This window comes from Drosophila bipectinata, chromosome 3L (genome assembly GCF_030179905.1).
Source record: "Drosophila bipectinata strain 14024-0381.07 chromosome 3L, DbipHiC1v2, whole genome shotgun sequence".
NCBI classification, from domain to species: Eukaryota; Metazoa; Arthropoda; class Insecta; order Diptera; family Drosophilidae; genus Drosophila; species Drosophila bipectinata.
The window spans coordinates 2,306,687-2,328,155 of NC_091738.1; positions in this window are offsets into that span (position 1 = coordinate 2,306,687).

The following is a 21,469-nucleotide window of genomic DNA, read 5'->3' on the forward strand; positions in this document are numbered from 1 at the left end:
TATTTGCACATTGACTGCCATATATACACAGGGAGAATATATAATTTAAATATTACAATAAAATAATATACTTATTAGTAAAAGTCCTGTAAAAATCCTTCACTTGAATATGCTGTTTTATTCCACTTTTATTCATCTCCTTAAAGTACTACATGATCATATTCTCTCTGTGTATTTTATAGGTATAGCTATTGCCGTTGATTTTTCCTTAGCTGGCTAAAAGGTGTGGTAATATGAGGTAAAGTCAGACTACAAGCTACAGTTATTATTGAGTCTCGCCCGTTGCCAAGTTAAAGTTCAATGATGTCATTACCAACTAATTCACACCTAAGTTTTGAATACGAAGTGCCTTTTCGCCTTCGCCTTCGTATGCCGTCAGATTTTGTGGCCTTATGCCTTATGCCTTGTGCCGATCGAAATCGAGAATAATCATTTCAGATAAATAACTTTATTTGCCAAATGGAATTGTTTTCGGTATAAACCGAGAACCTAACGAGACAGCCAGTATTAAAAGCGAAACGAAATTTGTCTACCCCCTGCGGCGATATATATAATTTTTTTGTCGACTTCAGCATTTAGTTAATTGATTGCATTTAAGCGTACGTTTTGTTTTTAGATTTGTATGTTTTTTATTTTTATGGCTTTTGGTAGCGGCTGCTGCTGCTTCTGCGCTCGCTGATTATGATAAATAAAATATGAGTTCTGGCTAAGTTCGTTGCCTAAGTCTTTTGTTTTTTTTTTTCCCCGCACTTGGAAGAAATGTCAATGAATTCGGTTTTGGGTTTCTAGTTTTTGGGATATCTTTCGAAGAACTCGAAGGCATGTGAAAATCAGTTCACCTCCCCTTTTGTCTTCCACTGGCTGTGAGTACCTTTCAATTGTCTAGGCCGTTTGTTGTCACTTGGAATTAACACCCGGGCCCCAAAATGTCCGGAAAAAAGTTAATTTAAATCAATGCGCAATCTCCTGAGCGGCCAACTCAACTCGTGCGTTGCTGAAACAAATGCCAATATATGAAAACTTGTTGGCTGTTAGTTTTTGGTTGGGCTCCAAAAAGTGTTAAGTATGCCTCGTCTTCGGTTACTTATTTTCGGTCCTCACTGTTTGCGTTGGCAATCAGTTTGTTGATAATTTTCGTGTGTGTTGTCGGTGTCAATTGTTGGCTGTGTTGTGTTGTTTTCTGTTGTTTGGGGCTGTCTGTTGTTTGCCGTGTTGTGTGTGTGATAATTTAGACAATCCATCGATAAAGGCGCACAACAAGCGTAGCGAAGACACTTAACTGGCTTCTATTTTCCACGGCTTTTCTTTGTTTCCCCCCCGATTTTAGTTGCATTTTAATTATGTCTAATGGGTTAGCACAATTTTTTTCCTTCACCCCATGTTGGTGGTTCCATTTAGCGGCCAAGTTAGTTAGTAAGCTTTTTGGGGCTAAAACATATGGGTGGTCTTTTTCACACGGTATTCGGATCTCTTGGATTCCTTGGATTTCTGCACATGTACGGACAATGGGAATAATTCCCATGATCCATCATCGGGGCGACCTCAAGCGAACATTCAATCATTCGGCGGTACATCACCACCCACCGTCGATCGCTTTTGGCCATCTGCAATCACAGCAACAGGCATGTAAGGCCAATCAGCAGAAACTTGGTCAATGGCTATAATTGCCCGGGCCCAAGTGTTAATGCTTCGGTTCGGATTTGGAGGGAGTTTTCGATATTGGTTTCGGATTCGGTTTCATTTGTGCAATGGCCGCTATAACAATAAAAACGTGATTAAAGATGCTATGCAAAGCAGTTGTAAGCCAACAACGAGGTATCGAAGGTAGTGATGTTTAAATGGGTTCTACGGAGAGTTTAGGGGAAATATTTTAATTATACTTATTAGTTACAAGTTTAATGATCTATGGAAGAGTTTTTACTTCTGAAATAAACTATCTATCCTATCAAAAATACCAATCCCAGGTCATTTATTACTTCCATCAATAGCTGAGCACTTAATTCCATGTTATTGAAACGAATCACAAATCTGATGGCTCTTGCAAATCGCTTTGGTTGTGCTTAATGTGGGAAAATGTCGATGTCAGTGGGTTTCACTCGCAGTCTCGTCTTTGCCTATGGGGCATGCCCCCAAAGCCATTGCCTTCTGGCCCACTCCCAGGTCTTCTTTCGGGGAGTCAGGCCACCTGACTATTAAAATCAAACTATCGAGCAGAGCGGGCCATACGTCATGCATATAATTACAATTACAAATGTACAAATGCGATGACAAAAAATATTTAAACATGCATTTTTTATGCTTCATTTCCTGTTGTGGCTGGACATCCCATCGATCGTGGGTGGAGGTGGAGGTCCCAAAGCTGGGAAAGCTCTCGGTTGCATATTAATTTTCTTGAGTTTTTATTTAGTTTTTTTGGATGGATTTTTTGTGCCATTGGGCGCAAAGTGCATGGCGGCCATACGAAATGTGCATTTAATTGACAAATCCCACCGGACAGTACCTGAAATTAGCATAAACGGCATTTCTTAATTCTTATATTTCCATTAACAAAAAAAGCCAGGTTTACAGTTACAGCCAATGAGGCTTTCTTCTGACATCGACCTGACATTGTCGGTGAAGTTCAATAACTTTGATGTTCGGCTTGATTTTGATAAATGCCTTTAACAAGTTTTGCATAATAACGCACAATGGCCACGGAATGATATGTCTGCCGGTTTCTATAGCAGCCTGAAATTTGTTCTTTGGGGGCTTCAATTATTGGGCCTGTCACTCCAGCTGGCAGATGATTCCTGGCCATATCCATAACCGACTTTCTGGACTGGTCAGTGGGCTTTCATGTCGATTGGTTTTGACTTTTGTTTGGGTGCACCGCCCGGCGAACGCAATAATAACGTGACTTTATGAAGTGGTAATGAAGCCATTAGGTTTCGGTAACGTGCTCGCAACCTGGGCAGGCTTGGCCCACAATTTTCAGTATTTACGACAGGAAATTGCGCTTTGAATTTTCAAAATCAAAATATTTATCTAATTTATTTTCTATTTCATGGTTTTCTTTTGTCTAAGTTTTTATAGCTTTTGGATTGTGTGTTTCTTATGGCGATGGGAAGTGATAGATTTATGCGAGTTCGTGATCGGGCGGGTTTTTGGGCGTAAAGCTTATAGAAAGTTCAAATAGAATATGCATCTTTATAGTACTTTTCTTCAACTCGATTTGCATATGTAATGGCCAAAGAAATGAGCTCATAGAATGTATCAGAAAAGTGTAAAATAAACTTTAAAAAAAGCTATAAAATATTGATTTAATATCTAGATATTTTTGTGGACAAGTACTGAATGTCTGTCACTTCCGGCTATATCGATTACAAATCCAATAAAATCCAGATGAATTCCAATCTATAAATTGTACTTAACACGAACCCTGCGTGATTGATCCGGCATCGAAATAATTTTCCTATTAAGCATCAATTGAATTGTACTTTTCGCCGGGTGGATTTTTGCATAATTTCAATTAAAGGCATTGTGGTTTTTCGCGCTGAGTGCATCATGTCCAACAAGATCAAGATAGCCGGCTCGATTAGTGCTTTTCCAATGAATAAAATCACACTCTAGCCCCAGGCAAACGGAAGTCCGACAAAAATGAGCGTAATAACTCAATCATTACCATATAATGACTGGGCTGTGACTTGGGGGCGTGGCCGACAAAGTTCGATCCGCGTAAGGGGTACTTCCCGCCCAAGTGGACGGTGAGTGAGCGGCGGACCTCCCAGAACGTTTGAAGTTGAAGTGCCAATGGACAGTTATGTAAGCTGGGTACTGAAATAGATGAAGGTGCACTCGGAAAAATATTATTAAATAAGACCTTTTAAAAATAATACTATACCTTATTTTGCCAAAAAATCAAAGAAGCCGCCTGGACTTAAAAAGAACATTAAGGAAGAGAGGTGACCAAACTCCTCTGGTATTTGTCCCTCTAGAACCATTGAATGACCAACACTTTTGCTGATCGCAGGGTATGCGGGATTAGGACCGACTGTGTCCGTATTTGTTCACCATTAGTATTTGTTATTATTGTTATTACTATGTATTTGAATTGCTCAAGAAGCTCGACCGTCAGAGGCTGTGTGCTGTGCTGCAGCTGCTTAAAAATTAGCCAAACTCTAACTGCCAGACAAATGCACTTTGTTCTAGACCTCCGCGTACCCTCCTCACACACACCACATCCCAACCCGTTCAATCCAATCCGTCGGAGAAGAATCGGCCAAGTTAAAAGGAAAGCCGACGACTTGTGGCCAGGTCTTTTCTTTGGCCGCTGAAAAGTGGAGTCGGGAACGCGTCATTGTTGTTTACACAATTATTAGGACAACAAGCCGCCGATCGAACACTGGAACACTGGACTGGCCTGGCCTGGACTGGCTGGACTGGACGCTGGTGTTTACCCTAGACAGCCACTGGCTGGTTAAATAGCTCAAAGCCGACTTTGATTTTTCCAACCTCCTGCATTGCTTCCAAGTGTCTATGAGGTGTTTGAAGGGTATATACGGTATAAAAGAGGTTCTATACCTGCTAGACATATTCTAGACCTTTAAGGCTTAAAAATTGTTTTCTATTTAAATCAGATTATAATTTTAAAAGTTTATTTATTTAATATATGATCAATAATTTCAAATAATAGGCATCTTCAAAGTCCATCACTTTCAAAAACCCTCGAACTTCCTTTTCCCATTTTTTCGGAGTCTCAATGAAGTTTGTTCTTTGGTGGCTGCCAATTACAGTGAGTGTTGTTATTGTTCTGTCACGTAATGAGCCGACAATTTAGCACCTGCCCCATAAGAAAGGCACGTCTATTGATCGATAGTCGAAATTGGGAACTAAACCCCAAAAAAATAACCAAAATCTGTTTATTCTAAAATTGTTGATGAAAGAATAACAACGGTAGCTCTGGTGGAAGGACGATGCTCGTAAAATTGATTTATTTGCGCAAATTCAGGTTCGACTCATAAATGTTGACATGGCCCAATGCCAGATAGCCAGATAGCATCACGATCAGTCAGCAGGCATCGCCAGTTGGCTAATTGTGTATGCTAATGGAATGCAATTGTGTCAAAGTCCTGCAGTACCTGGAACAACCTCTCGACATCATATTCTCTGAGTGGTCGAGGGGCAATACATTTAAAAAAAATGTTAATATTCATTTTATAAATAATAAAAGATAAAAAATTAGATAAACCAATGATTGATCATTACAAGATATTTTATCTACAAGATAGATATACAATTTATTAAATATTTTAGAAAAGGGCTGTCTTTAACTTTTTTTTGGCCAGTGCTGAAGAGGAGTACTCGCATATTACGTGGAGTTCAGAGTACTTCAAGGCACACAAATAAATTTATAAATTATTAAACATTTCGAGGATTGCCTACAAGGGACCCGGGGACAAGGAGGCACGTGAGCTGGCTCCACTGCCTGCCAAGTCAGAGGTGCGGAGACCCCAGGGACCGCAACGGGCAACTGGAACATGACCGATATTGTGCGGCTAACAGTTATACTCGATCAGCTCGGGTCTTGGGTAGCGGGTATCGAAGTATACTCTAAACGGTTCAGCATCGACGATTAATGCCAATGCACATTTAATGCACATATTTGGCTTTTTGTGTGCCACTCGATTGCTCTTTTCATATCGTCGTGACGTACGTGCCGAGCAAAGTTCCAGACTCTGTCTCTGACTTTGAATTCGTATCTGTTTTAATGCCTCCCCCTCTTTAATATTGGATCCCCTTTTCGAGGATGATGTCATGTCATGAGGTGATATAACATGGCTTCAGTTATTAAAGTACAAGACGAACATTTCAAAATTATCGACGGTAGCCAACTAGTTTCTAAAGAAGGAGAGATATAAACGGATAAACAGATGGTGGGGACTTAATACAATTAAAAGCAATAAAATCAAGTGGATTTTAAAATAACTTAGACTGTAAAATAAAACAACCTTTCACCATATCCCAGTCCCAGATCCTTAAACTGTTTAGATCTTGACCAGAACTTTTATTTAGGCCCAGAGGGCCTTTCATTTAGAGCATTTCAGTTTATTTTCGATTCCCCAGAATTGCAGGGAATAAAAACCAAAAAACCAGAATAAACAAATCTAAAACTGCAAACAGAAAAGAAGACCAATTCACGTTAAAGTTTTGTTCGTTCATTCATTTATGGCTAAGTCACGTTGGAATAATTTGTTTTATGTTAATCTTGAGCATGGGCACAATGTGAGCTCCGAGTTGGAGGAGATCCTCCGAGTTCCAAGTTCTCCAAGCGCCGCTTGCCGCCTTTTTCTTTTTCTCCGTGTGTGCCCCTCAATGAATTGGAATTTAATTTGAGTATTTGCGCAAATACGACGTTTCCAAATGCGACACAACAGCAGCAGACAGCCATCCCGGCCAGACAACAATATCGTGGTGGCCCAAAAGCCAGGAAGGAAAGCGGAGACAATTGATGCTCAGGATCCCCCGCTCGATGGAAATGGAAATGAAAATGGCAGGTGGCAAGCCAGCACTGCACCTATAGATACAAGATATTGTATCTGCGGCAGGAGTTGCAAATGTGCCCGGCACGCAACAATTTGCCACTGAATTCCTCGGCTCCACGCATTCAACTCGCCCAAGTTAGTCCAACCATGTAAATTGAATCGAAAACTGCTTAATCGTGAGTGTATATTGAATATCGACAAATATATCCTATTTAGGGATGGGATAGCATTGCGATAATGTGTGGAATATACTGGCAATACTGTAACTTTAATAATATTTTCACTTAAAACCAATTAAGAGGTTACCGTAAGAACTACCCAGAAACACACCCAAACTAAAGACTTATCTCTCTAATGGCTTCATTAATTTCAACTAATAACTCCATTAGATCCTCTTAGCTGGGTGGCCTGTCTTGTTTCTTTCTTTCGGCCCCTGACTCCTCGGCACTTGGCGGAAGTCAGAGTCGACGCCCACGTTCCGATCTCTTAAGAGGATTATGGCAACATTGAATGTGACGTGACCGGCAGCCGGACGGCAAGTGCAGAATAATGGTAGCACCGACTCACTCGGCCTGGTCCAAAAATTGAGAACTTAATTCCGGCGGAAATACAAAAAAGGAAACGAAACCACACACAAACCCATTGTTCGACGTATTGCCAAAATCGAATGACCAGTCGGCCAGTCTCATCCCATAATTAGGGTTCGGAATTCGCACGCTCAATTTCAAATTGAAAATTGTAGCAGGGTGTTGGCCGAAGTAAGACATCAATTATGTTGGCAGATCTTCTCGATCGGGGCAAGGTGTTTGGCAGGTATCCTTGCCCGCCGTTCTGTGTGGTCTCTTGCCGTTTCACTTCTGACCTTTGACAAATGGGCCGTGATGGATGGAAGCCGATTTTGGCAGATCTGAGACAAGCGCCACACTCTGATTAATTGGCGGCGAAATTTTTTGGTATGAGTTGTGTGGGATCATTGGAACATTCCTCTCTATTTTAAAACTTCCTTGCCAACCTGAAAATTTCATCAACCATTTACGAAATGTGTCGTCGGATTATGGCCACGTTTAGTATCGATTTCATTACCATAAACGTACCGAAACGAAGACCCACAACCAGGCCCAGACCCGATTCATCAATAAACGGTTATGTGAGCTACTTCAGTTGTCATAAGTGTCACAATGTGCTTTGATTTACAATACTAACGGCGTCTATTAAACTTCATAATTGTACCAATAACCGAAAAGCAAAACGACAATTTGACGAAAAGGTTTTGCAATCGATCCCCCCAATCGGTGGAGCCGGGAGCCAAACAAAATGTGTCCCAAAGTGGCGAACGGCGAGCGGCTAACAGGCCCAGGCCAACTGGCAGGCCCATTGGGAAATCCAGACACGTAGCGCAAATAAAACGATGGCACAAATGAGAGGCAAACGGACAGGACGGACAGCCTGGACAGGTCGGCGGATAGATATAGTAAGAAATCATATGTCTTATTTCGATATTTATGCGTATGCCAGACCCATTTTTGGCGACCTAAGCAAATAGTGGTCGACGGCGTCGTCGTCGTCGAATTAAGTCGCCCCAAAGCGACTGCCGACTGCCAGTTGGGTCATTGGCTCCTCTCGGCGACGCGTCGCGGGCCACTTTGCTCGACCCAAATCTGGCTCTAAAGTGTTGACCATAAGTGTCTGATTGTTTGTGTATCATAATACAAATCCCCCTTGCCGGCCCCCCCAGGCTACCCCGGTTCCAGTGCGTAAGTACAGTAGAACCAATTATGGATTTTATAAAACAAATGCGCCTTGCATGTTAATGAGCAAATACTGCCTCGTTTCGTTTCGTTCAAGTTTCGTTTCATTTCAATTCGATTTGGCTCGGTTTTGTTCGTTCATCATCATCATGGCTTGCTGGCCCATAAATTTCCAAATGATTTACTTTAGTTTCGTGTGGAATTATTTGACGTCCGACATTCGTCGGCCAGTCAGCGGAAATGTGATTAAAAGCATATTGTATATTTAGCTCTGTGCTGATAAAAAGCCAAGGAAAACATCTTCGCCTCCTGCGTCCACTGTACGTGTGCGTGCATTGCATGCAAATGGGGTGGAAGGACAGCAGGAGATACAGATACACTCGCAGATACAGATACAGACAAAGGCGATCGTCTCCGGCCCAAAAGGAGACGATCCGACCCCCTGTAGCTATGAGTGTTTATGTCAACTGCAAGCCTGATGACAGCCATAATTCTGCTCACCGTGCAGCCAAGGCAAACAGACAGATTCCAATCAGCTCCCAGCCCAGCCCAGCCGGGCTCAGCCTGGCCAGGCCTGGCCTAAAGAAAAGCCACAGCCAAAAAGCAAAGCCCCAGCAGATGGCTGCTCTGAGAGCTGAGAGTTGTGGGTCCCAAGGTCCTGAGTGGGTTTTTTGTCAAGATATTATAGACTTTAATACTCTTTTCTTTAAATTTGGTAGATATATTTATATCTAATTGTAATTGATATTAACATTTCCTATTAAAGTAAAAACCTCTTAGAGCTTTAAACTATTTTTAAACCCTGTTAATGCCAAATCGACTGTCTTAACCATCATACCCATAATCGAACAAAAAAGAGCATATAATAAGTGCAAAACGTCAACGCCATGGGCGCAAAATTGTTATCGCCATCATTTTCGGATATTTAGTGGCCAAGAGTGTTGTCGGCGACACTGCCCGCCTCCCCAGCTGCCCCCCTGGAAGCCTACTTCTCGGATGTCTTCTGGCCGGATTGGATTTGTGGTCACGCTACGGAAAACCGAAACGAAATTGTAGCAACGGAAGCAGGGGTACTAACACAGAAAAAAGCAAGAAAAAATTATCTGCCAGAAAAAAAAGAGCTCAAGAGCAGCTCCCACGGTAGCTGGATTGGTTTCCACAGCCAACTCCTGGGCCATTGAGAACCTTTTGCCAAAGGCCAACCAAACAACCAAATTACGCGGCGGGTTTCTCATGGAAAACAATGAGTGCTGTTTGGATTTCTTCTAATTTCGTCGGCGGCGGTGGCTGTGGCGGTCCGCTTCTGTTATTTTGGTAGCTCTTCCTGCTCCAGTTAGCGAGAGTTTAGAGCCACACGCAAGCCCCCCCAAATTAAGTCAATTAAATCAAGTCAGGTCCCCCGAAAGAAGGCAATCAGTTTGGGAAACTGGCTCCTACTTGTCGAAAAGCCCACGAACAGCATTAGATTATGCAAGCCAACCAAATAAACCAAATAAATCAAATAAATCAATGCGCGGGTCCCACCGACCAACGCATTCGATATAGGAAAATATTGTTATGGCGCTGCTGCAACTCTCAGATACAGATAGGCGATGCAAACGAGATACAAGATACAAAATACACATGTAGCAGTCAATGACTCACTCGGTTATTGTTGCCGCGATGATTTATCTGAGCACAAAGTAGTTGAGGCGTTGAAATTGGGCGCAAATCGAATTGTATCTGCTCTCCACAGTGATGATTGATAAATATTGTTACCAATCACGGCTTTCCAGGGGAGTCACAGTTACAGCCGCCGGTCGAAGCCTTACAATAAATTCTAAAAAGTATACCCTAGTCTTGGCCCAAATTAATCAAGTATTTTTAAGCCATACCATATTTCGTATTTTATATCCAATTTAAAAAAATATGTATTTTAGTTTATGAAACCAAAGAATTCAGTAAAACTTAATGGTTTTTCAATCAGCACCTATCCGGCTTGTCAGCACCAGTGTGGCAGTTATTGACAGTTCTGCAGTGACTGCTAAAACGAAGTCGGAGCCCCGGTTCAAGACCCCAAGCCCATAAGTCACCATCGAGCCCAGCCAGTCTGGCAGCAGGCAACGGGTCTGGGGTCTGGGGTCTGTAACTAAAACTGAATCTTGAGACTGAACCTGAGCCTCAATTTGAGTCTCTGCTGAAAAATCTGCGAGTGTGCTCGCTCGCCCGCTTTAATTAACATATGCTAACAAGTTGGCCAGGCCGCACTTTGTCACTTTGTGGCAAGAACTAGCAACTCCAGCCTGGGACTGTGCTCTGGGCTGCGGCGTCAAGAGCTCGTGGGCACTTGGTGTTGGGGGTGGGCCTAAGTGGTTTTTAAATGAAATTAATTTAAATTTTTACCTTTGCAAAAACGAACGAAACGTGCAGGCAGACAGGCTGGCTAACAGGCGGGCAGGCATTAAATTGTAATGAGATCATTGCCATTTAATAAATTTACTCACATGTCTATTTATAAAATATTATGCCATGAACCCATGACCTTACCCAATAAATCAAGGAAGGGTGTAATACTTAATGGCTTTATAAATGCAGTTCGGAGAGCAAGACTCTTTCAAGATGAGAGACTAGTTTGTGCCTTAAGTCTTTTTATTGAAGAAAAGCCTGTATGAATTAAGGCAAATTAAAAGACTTAAGACACAAACTTGCATCAATAAAATGGAATTAATAACCACTTGCATCAAATCCGAGTGAACTACACGAAGTGCAGCCCATTACCCGGGGGATTACGTAGCTCGACGTCTAAACATCTGTACAAATATATATCTGGGCATATAAATCTGTATTTGTCCCTAGGTGCTACCGGCTAGTTCCGCTTTCAGCTGCCGTGGGGGCATTAGAAGCTAATGCCTGCGATAGATAATAATAGATTTTCTCACGCTTGATATTTCAGCCACTGAATGACGTTAAACAATGTGTGCAAGTGTTGGCACTATCGGAGATAGATATACGAGAATGTAGGAGAGATATACGGGGGAAGTTGTCGAGAGGTGCGGCCCAGAGAGGGGAGGGCCGGAAATCGAGCGACGACGAGCGACGTTTGCTGTAAGTTTAGAAATTACGTGCGGCTGCGGGAAAAATATTAATAAGTTACAAATCAGAGTCAGAGTCAGCTTCAGCTTCGGGCGAAGCTGAAGCTCTAGCTTTGGATGAAGCTCAACGCTCGGCTAATATGTTTATTGGTACTATAAAAAGTAAAATGATTTGCATGATTTGGCAAAACATTTTGCCTGCAACTGGGCATCTTGGCATCTGGGCATCGCAGCATCCGAGCAGAGCAACATTTCACACCTGAACATGCCAGCCTTCGGACATTAGACGAATGGCGTAATTATATGGTGGGACTAGCAGCAAAACATCTTCTGTAAATTACGAATTACGATTACGAGTGTATATCGAGCTCGGCCTGGGTCTGACTTTTACTTGGCTGGCAATAGCCGTTGGAATTTTGTATGCATTTATGGCACTTAGTCATGCCCAAGTGATTTGCTAAACTAGTTTAGCCGCACAGAGAGCGAATTCCCATTGGGTAATTCCAAAACACTACACTAAGCAAAAACAATGGCTACACAGCAGCTTCGGAGTACCTAATATGATATTAAAAGTGAACTTTGCCGCCGCCTGGCAGTTGCACTTGCATCTGAGCCGGATCTCTTCCCTGGCAATTGCCTGCAACTAATTAAATGCACTTGCAAATTGCCGGCGACGAATCACTTATTGAGTTATTCAAATGAAATGCCAGCAATGCGCGGAGAGGAACTCGATACTTTAATTGTAATCTGAATCGTGCAAAGATGAGCTCCCCCTACTATGGAACTATGGAATTTATCAATGAGCATTGGGGCCATGTTGTGTTTAGTTGAGATAGGTTGGGTCTTGGCCAAGTTATGCTGGAGATCCCAATCGATTTCAAGGGGTGGGATTCCCAAATGAATAAATTATGGCCGATAATATCTGAGGCAAGAAAATTATGCCTAAGGTTTCAGTTCAAGAATTAAATAACAACAATCCCCCCAAAGGACATCGACATTGGAAAATTTCTCCCAACTTGAACTCTGACCAGGTTCACTAAGCGTGTAAGCAAATTTGTCAAAACGGATTATCACCCATTTTCACTTGGCCAACAAGTTTGCTTGTCCAACTATTTAGGCGAACCCATTACCAGCCGATCGAGATGGCAATGGGGGGGATCCAGGGGCCTCAGGCGTCGAGCGTTGAGCTTCAGGAGTGGGCACACCTGATACGGCCGGCCAATGCTCATCTCATGAAAAATTATCTTCGACACCAGCAGACCTGGCGGGGTAGTCTCACACCAAATAGGTATAAAAAAAAGAACCCCACACAATGGGAGACCGGATCCCAGCTCTCGCCAGTTACCCAGCTAGCCAGCCAGCATACTGATAATTTGAGTATGCGAATAGACAGGCCAACACATGGCTATATGGCGACTATAACTAAAGATGAGGCAGTGCCAAAAGGCTTTAATGCACAACGAGAAATTTTCATCTTCCACTTCTTAGACTATTTATTAATGTGGCTTATCTTTTCTTTCAGTGTGGGCTTAAGATGACATACAATCATATTAAAAATGGTTGCCGTTTTATTTTTGCAACGTTTTCAGGTGACCTCTGCGCCTTCCTGCCCCCTGTCTTCCTGTGCCGCCTTGTGTGGCTCCACCAGATCGGCCTCTACCCACCGCATTATTAATAATGCCTGAGCTGGGCCAAGCCGGGCGTTTTGACCACCGCCAAAGCAGTTTCAAATGCAGGCCCAATGCAATTTTATTAACGCAACGACAAATGATCGCTCCATGTCGAGTCGAAAGGGGACTGGGGACCCGCAGCAGAGGCTTTGTAGGGAGACCTGGACAGAGACCCTATTAAAATTGAAAATGTCGCGAGATCACTTATCGGACGGCAATAAAAATGGTGCTTTTAAAAAACAATTTGGCTTTTGGGTGCACCACCAGCAACAACAATGAGCCAAAGCCCCGTACTATGTAGATGTAGGTTGTATTGTAATTTATATCAGCTTTCGGTGCGTGGATGGAGATTTTTGGACGAATCGAGGATGAGGAGAGGGCGGAGCTCTGTAATACAAGCCAGTAAATATTTATGATCTGGCTAACGGGTTGCAGACAGTTTCGATTTACTCCTCGAAGGAGTAAGAACGGATAGCTTTCGTCTTTAAACGTTTGCTAATTTCATACAAAAGCAATTAATTCTCCCGCAGAAAAAATTTTACGTACTTCGATTTGGGAACTATCTCTCTTTAAGGAATTTTCCAGAACAGTTCCCAGGGGCCTAGAGCCCTCGAACCAAGAGGGTTCCCCCCTTCTGCCGCAAAAGAAAGGTGCTAACCACAGGCTACGCAACTGACAATCCAAAACATAAATAAACTTGTCAAAGTTCCCTTCATTTGAATTCAAACTCAAAGCTCGGACAGTTCCTAGCCGGCCGGCTATTGTTTAGAGTTTAATAAACGTCTAAATCATACTTTTGTGATGCAAGTGCTAAAGACAAACGAATCTCGTTCGTTATGTGGGAGCGGTCTAATAGACGTGTGTGTGGTCCACCTAGTCCAAAGCTATGCAATCAAACTGTGTCAATGAAAAGTATAGGAATTGAACAAAGCTGGATTATTGTGTGTTTGAAAGCCAAGTCACAAATTTTGTGGGTGGTTGTGGGATCGTGAAATAGAACAAACCATGGGAAAGGGCGTCTAGACGAGTTCATTTTTCCAAGCAAACTATAAACATATCTTGATTGCAATCTGGAGATTTCCTGATTGTTGATTTCCTCCCATAAGACCAGAATATGCTGTACTACTGAGAAGCCCTGTTTCATGATAATTGGCATGCAACTCGAATAACTGACAGAAATCAAAGCCACACAAAACAAATCAAAATGCATGCATATAATATGTTTCTATATGATTAATGCCCTGCACAGGGAATAAAATCAAGATATCAAAACGGAGGGCTACTGAAATTCTTAATAAAGATACAGATAAAGATAAAGACTGGGCTGGGCTGGGCAGGGCAGGCAGAGCAGGGCACGGCAGGAAAAGGATCTGTAAGTAGCTCTTCCTCGTTTCAGAATATTTTCTGGGCCTGCTGCAGTGACTCCGACAACAGCGACTCAATCGTGGACTCTTTTGGATCCATTTAGAGGCCGATCACGTTCGGGGCGTGAGCAAACTTTAAGTTAGATTAATCGAGGCATTGATTATGTGAAGGAGAAATGTCAAAACGAAAGGATATGAGCATTTCCTTTTTTGAGTTATGAGCGATTTCCGGTTGGCTAAATATGATTTGCAGCCAGCAAGGTACGAAAATGAAAAGGAATTGCCAAAGTCACATCGCGCCTTTAAATTTATTATGCTCCCGGTTCCAGCTTATGTTTGATTTATGTGCCAGGACTGCCCCCTCCTCCATCGACCAAAAATCCTCGCCCGGAGTTCTTGCCACCACCTACTGTTTCCCAATAACAATGAGATCGATCCTGCAGCTGCCCCTTGTCGAGATGATCGCTGTTTGTCCCAACATAAAGACATAATAACCTAAATAGATCACTTGTCCGGCTCGCACCTACGAACAAGTGTGTGGTCCTTGCCCCGAGACTGGCGCCAGACTGTCACTTCTTTTTGTGGTTTACCAATTGTGCAGGTTGGCTTGGATTTGGGTCTAGGACACAAGGTATAAGGTCGATCAGAGCCTTTTTCTAGAGAAATCTATTCAGGTTCCTTCAAAATACAGTTCGTTGCGTAAGTCTTTCGATTATTTTGTGAGACAATTTTGTGGGAAAAAATGTAAAAATTTTAAAGAAAAGAATAAAATTAATGATTGTCAATAGGTGTAGTTTATTTATAGAACAACAGAATTCTTAAATGGAAAAAAATTAAAATATTCAGAATATTCGACTTCTGAAGTTCGTGTCTTAAGTCTTTTGATTAAGGAATCATATGTTTCTGGAACTCAGTTTTATAAACTTCGTGGGATTAGTCTTTCAATCCAAAATTTTATTTTAAGAAAAAAGTTCGTTGCCTGAGTCATTTGATTATTAAGAAGGATGTTCATGTTTTCCACATAGATTTCCCAATTTCCACGACGATTTTTGCATAAAATTCATACAAAATTCATGATACTCCCCCAGTCACTTAGAAATATATCATGTGGGTAAACCAATTCAGAGCAACGACAGGTTGACCAAGCCCAGACGTATTCTGTTACGGATTCCGTACAGCCATGATTCATCGGCGTGATCTCCATCATTGGCATTGTCATTGTGATTGCGGTTCATTGTCCACAAGCCCACACTCGAGTGCCACTCGAGACCCTGTCTCCGTTTCAGGCGTCCGCCTCTCGAGACTCTAATTGAGGCCTCTCCGGGGCAAACAAAACTGGCTAAAAAATTAGCTCAAAAGTTATGCAGAAGCCAGGCGAGAAGAAAGAATAATATTATTCTTGCCGGTGACCGCAATATTTGGCCCAAGTGTTAAGCCAAGGCTTAAGCCTGCCCCAAAGCCACCGCGTTTACGCACAAGTCCCCGAACGGGCCGCAAAAGGCCTCCTCTTCATCGAAACTCGCCAAATGCTTGGATAAACAAATCGGTGACCGCAAAAAAATTGGAAAAGAAAACAAATCGAACCAGAGTGGGGTCGCCTCTTAGAATACCATTTGTTCGCCTGTCTATTCTCGTGGGCTATTTTGTAAATGATTAATCGTGGAATTTCTTGTGGTTACAGAAAATAAGTGCACCACAAATGTGAATGCGGGGGACCTTTACCTTAACACAATTATTTGGCCAACAGATCGATCGATGGGATGGTGATTAAAATAAAACGCTCGGGCAGTTTTTAAAAATAACTTTGACAATATCACTAAGCCGAGGGGGGACATCGGCTTAAGGCAATTAATTTCTATAATAATTGTTCAATGTAGAGCTTTGGCAAAAGTTACTGAAGCGTCGACAATAATAATAACTTCCCCAACTTAACCCTGAAATCTATATATATAGCCTCTAGATACGTGTATATGGGGAGCAAGTCATTAACGAGCTCTCGAACAATGAACAATTTCAGTTTTCTGTGTCACTGAAAATCACACAACTCTGGCCAGGCCAACTCAGGCAACTCAGCCAACTATAGCCAGCTTGTAATTGGCGTCCCCCAGACGGGGGAAGCTTAAAATCCAGATAAGGGGGCGCACTGCTTAGGGGGCAATTGTCAAAGATTGTCAAGTTTTATTTTTTCTTCTTTCGGTCGGGCTCTTGGTCGTGTGCCTGAGTTTAGTGGGTGAAATTGGTTGCCTGACTTAATGCCGTCGTCGACGACCTTCTGGGCGACCGAAAACAGTGCCTTTAATAAATGCATAGGAAAAACCTTGCAGATACACGTTGCATCATAAAATATTTACTCGCTTGCTGGTACCCCCGCTGCCGGTGGCACACTTCTGGCATTGTCTCTTATTATTTCTTGCACCGTTCGACTCATTGAACTTAAGCACATGAGCATGACTCTGTGGTGGACGACGACTGTCAGAATGACACACACACATAACACACACTCCCTGGCCCGGGGGCCCAGCGTATTCTTTTGTCTCATTGTTGAGCGTCTATGAAACTTTTCTGGGTTAATTTTCATGTTTTTCAATACGATTTTCAGCAGATTTGCTGTCAAGGTTGGAATAATTTTCCGAGTCTTGGTCGGGCGGCAAATTAATCAAGCACACGCATAATAAAAACAAAAGAACAAATTGGAGGGCTGACCTTCAAAAGTTCTGTCCATTTTTTGGGGTAGGCAGACCTTCATTCCTCGAAGATCTTCCAGAACCATTCTTCAATATTTTAATGTACTTGCCTTTCTAGGAAACCCCGTCGCCGTTCCCCATTTGTCTCCCCCGTTGACTAGACCTCGGTAACATGTGCTACAATTTGTCTCTCACAGAGCGGAAGCGCCCGGCGCGACTTCCTTCCAGATCCCGAATAAAAACTCTGCACTGCATCCTCCCCGAACCAGAAAGGGTTCTTCTCCCCTTTGTTCCAGTCAGTTTTTTGTCAGTCGCCGTCAACAGCTGGAGAGCCTATCCCCACAATTAGAAATTATTACCCTAGATATCCGATTGTCTTAACTGATTGTCAATGGCCATAAATTTATTGAGTATATGAATGGAAAATGCAAAGGCAGAGCCAACAGCACAAGAAATATTAATGGTAACGCACACATGCATACGAAATCAAAGCAGTCTCGGCTCCAGAGCCCGGGGCAAGTGCAGCATTTGTTGAACAACTGTTGGCACTTTTTGTCCGCCACATTTGTCCGGGCCGTGACGTTTGTTTTTACCCCATCATAGTCCATAGCCATAGCCCATAGACCATGGTCAAGTCATCAGCCACTCGCCTGCTGCTGTTACTGCTGCTGCTGTTGACTTAGAATACTAATTCAGTTCTGCGCGACTCAGGCCGGATGTGGTGACATTTGGTCGGGCCGGCCTAGCCAGCTACTCTCTCCCTATTGGTTGCAGCCTTTTTGTGCCTAACACTATGTAGGTATTGTTGGTAATAAAAAGCTAATAAAGAAAATGGTTAGACAAATGTCTGACTGACTGACAAGTGCTTAGAAGCCAGGGCTGGAATATGTATGTAGATAGAAGGGTTTATTAAACTAAGAATGTGTACAAATTTTAGGGTAATTAATTCCCACCATTATTATGTTCCTCCATCTGGCTATCTAGTCTATATTGTTTAACTCATAGTCCTTAACCTTAGTCTTTTTTTCCCCCGAAACTCTTGATCATAAGTATACTACACTCCTGTACTTTTTCCCATAATTGTCCTTATGCCTTGTTAACAAAATTATTTTGAACATGAAAAATATAACAATAAAAATGTTGATTCCCATAACAATAATACACTACCATATCCCTGACTTTGGACATGTCACTTGCCTTCCTTTTGTTGGCTTCTTGGGTAATGCAGTGGCGTTTAACAATTCATAAACATGGCTCGGACTGACGCCACTCGTCTCGGATTTGTCGTCTGGTTTTTGGTTCACTCTTCAGTTTTCAGTTTTCTTAGCCAGCTTAGCCTGGGAGTCCAGGAGGCTATCCCGAAGGGAAGTAGTGCAGACATGGCCATGCTTATGTATGCAAAACTAGTTTCTTTTTAGGGCCATGTCTGGGAATCGAATGGGATCGAATGAATCCGAAAGAGCCCCCCAAAGAACCCAAATCCCAAACAGAAAACAGACCGACACAGAAACCAAAAACGAAAAGCGAATCGTATTAAATGCAGTACAATTTGGTCTACGGGAGGAGGGCACGCATTACACGGCCTGGAAGACCATTTTGCGTGTTCGACAAATTTGTAGCTGCCTGTCCAGGGCCTGATCACGTTTTAATTGTACAATAGCGACGACAACAAAATGTTTCTGCTACCGTCGACTGTAGACTGGCGCCTATCGTAGGCTAATTAACATTGTCAGGGGCCTGGGGTGCCGGAGTGCTGGGGGGACTAGTCGAACTGAACTTTTAAGTCCATGCAACTGCTGGCTGTGTTCCCATTCACACTCGCTAAACATTTTACTTTCTTAAATCGTTTTTAATTGTGTTTGTCAAATGGCAATGTGAAACCGATAGACCGCATTTGATAAGGAGACCGTGGAGAGGGGCTACCTCTTGAGAAACTGGGGTTTTAGAGATGGGTAAGTATGGCTTTCACACAATAAACTATGGGTTTCAAAGGTGGTTTATTTCTTATTTTTCCAGAAACTATTTATATAAAAATCTTAAATATATTTAGAAACATATCCATATCCCCCTTCGTGTCACGCCACCATCTCGTTTCATCTCAAAAGCAGTGGAAAGCGCTCGATTCTCAAGGGTTAACCTAAAAGATTGTTATGCCTGGCATTTAATTGCCTTGTAAGTGAGGATCACCGGTAGCAGCTTCTCATTGTTTCGATGTCTCCTCGAATCGCGTTGCACGCATTTCACAGGCCAGACTCGGCCAACAACAATATCTACAGCAACAGCGATCGAAAAACAGCGACAACTTGCAACGCTTTTGGCATCTCGCCGAGACTCTCGATATAAGAGATATCGGGTATCGACGGCGGCTACTGATTTTGCACCTGTTTAAATGCTTTCGATATTTGTGATCCCGTTGATAGTGGCTGGACATAAAACTAGGATGCCAGAGGCCAGTTGTCTGTCGGCATGACTGCGGAAATGAGTCGGACTGTGGTGGATGTGGTGGACGCATCGCCGATTCCAGCGAAAAATCAACATTTATTGGCACATTTCCAAGGCACGGACCCATCGCCTCAGATCGGATCGGATTGGATCGTATCGTGCGGACCTGCAACGGTAGCAGCAACCCTAAATTATATATAAAGCACATGTCACCGGGCACATCCCCGCATACAAATGATGGCCAAATGATGAAGTGGCTAACTTCTAGACATGCCCAGGGCACGAACACAAAAGACCGAAATGGCTAAGGGCGCGGCTCGCGTCCGCAGTGCCGGAGGCAACTATAAATTTTACCACAAAGGTGGACAGGTGGAGGAGCTACTCTATGATTCTATTATTAAGCCTATTCTCTTAAGCCAAGCCAACACTAATTTTAATATTTTCATTATGCCTCTGAAGAGTATCTTTAAGATAGTCTTTCTGTAAAGCTTTGACTTTGCCTGAATTATGCAAATGAGTCTTACCCTGGCCGGTGGAATTACGCTCAATGGCAATCGCAATTGCAAAAGGTTCAACCTCAGAGACAGCCAAACATCATCATCATCGTGGCAGTTTAAGTTTTTGTTTTTTTTTTTCGTTCGTTGTCTTGAAGGCAGAAGAAGGCACTTGCCCAATGTGTCTCAAGCAGCACTAACTGCACCAACAAATGCACGGACACATCGGGCACTTGGACCATGGTCAATAAAGACGAAGACCTCGAACGGAGCACTAAGAACCTCGAACGTAGAACCAGAACACAGAGCTCTTTGATCTCCGACCGCCTGCGAGCGGGCCATTCATTGAAGTCGATTCCCTGACACCTCTGCCAGCTCCAAGACTCCACGACCCAGTCGCGTCCACTCTCAAATGGTCTAAAAGGCCGCGGCCATTAGCCAATATAACAGCCACGCAACGTTTTGTATTTTATCATGTCTACAAAAGTCAAAAAGCCATATTACATCATAACGCAGCCGAGGGAGATGTGAGAGATGAGATGCAGATGCAGATGCTGATGCAGTTGGGAAATGGAAATGGACACGGAGATGGAGTTGAAGCTGGGGTTAGAGCTGGAGCTGGAGATGGAGATGGAGCTGGAGATGGGGGTCTAAATTCGTTTCGTGCCTAAGTGGCCTTTTGGGAAAAGTGTTCTAATAACAAGCCAAAAAAATAAAGGGGAAAAAACAAAAACAGTTTTAACTGGAAAGCGATCAGAACGGAGAGGGACTCGGAGGTGAAAATTGTTTGCATTTGTCAAATAGATCTTAGTCCAAAAAGGGTTTTCACTCTTTGGTTTTTCAACTGACCGCCAGAGGAGTTGGGGGTGTAAGGTCACTTAGTGCCCAGGGCACAGTGAAAAAAGGCTAGGATATAATCTTAAGAATGGGTAGAGCATGAGATCTTTTAAGATCTTAATTTGTTAATTCCGTAAAATTTTCTTCAGTGCATTCTCTGACTTGATTTAACCCGAAGCGTGAGTGGTGCGAACTCATCACCAACTCCTCTGTCGGTCGTCGCATCCTTTTCAAATGGTCGGCAAACAATACAACACCCATCTGAATTTACCCCCCGGACCTGTACGTCCTAAAGCCGTTCTAATAAGCCGAACCCGCGGACCGATCATGTTGGGCAAACAGAGTGAAAAAGAGGGCCAGGAGGTAAAAAGGAATCCCGCTTAACAAGGCCATGAAAGGAGTTCATTGTGCGTAGCCCGTCGGTCACTTTGAGTGTCATAAAACTGACCGGCGGAGGGCTAAATAAAAAAAATCGAAAAAAAAAGAACTTAAAAGCCAGCAAACAAAACGCTGCTCGCATTCTGTGCTGCCCAGCTAGAGCAGTTAATTAGAATGTGAGAGATGGAGGCTGTGTCGCGGATGGTGACGTACCCTCCTGCAACAGGTACCTATACCTGCGAGATGGCCATGCCAAAAGC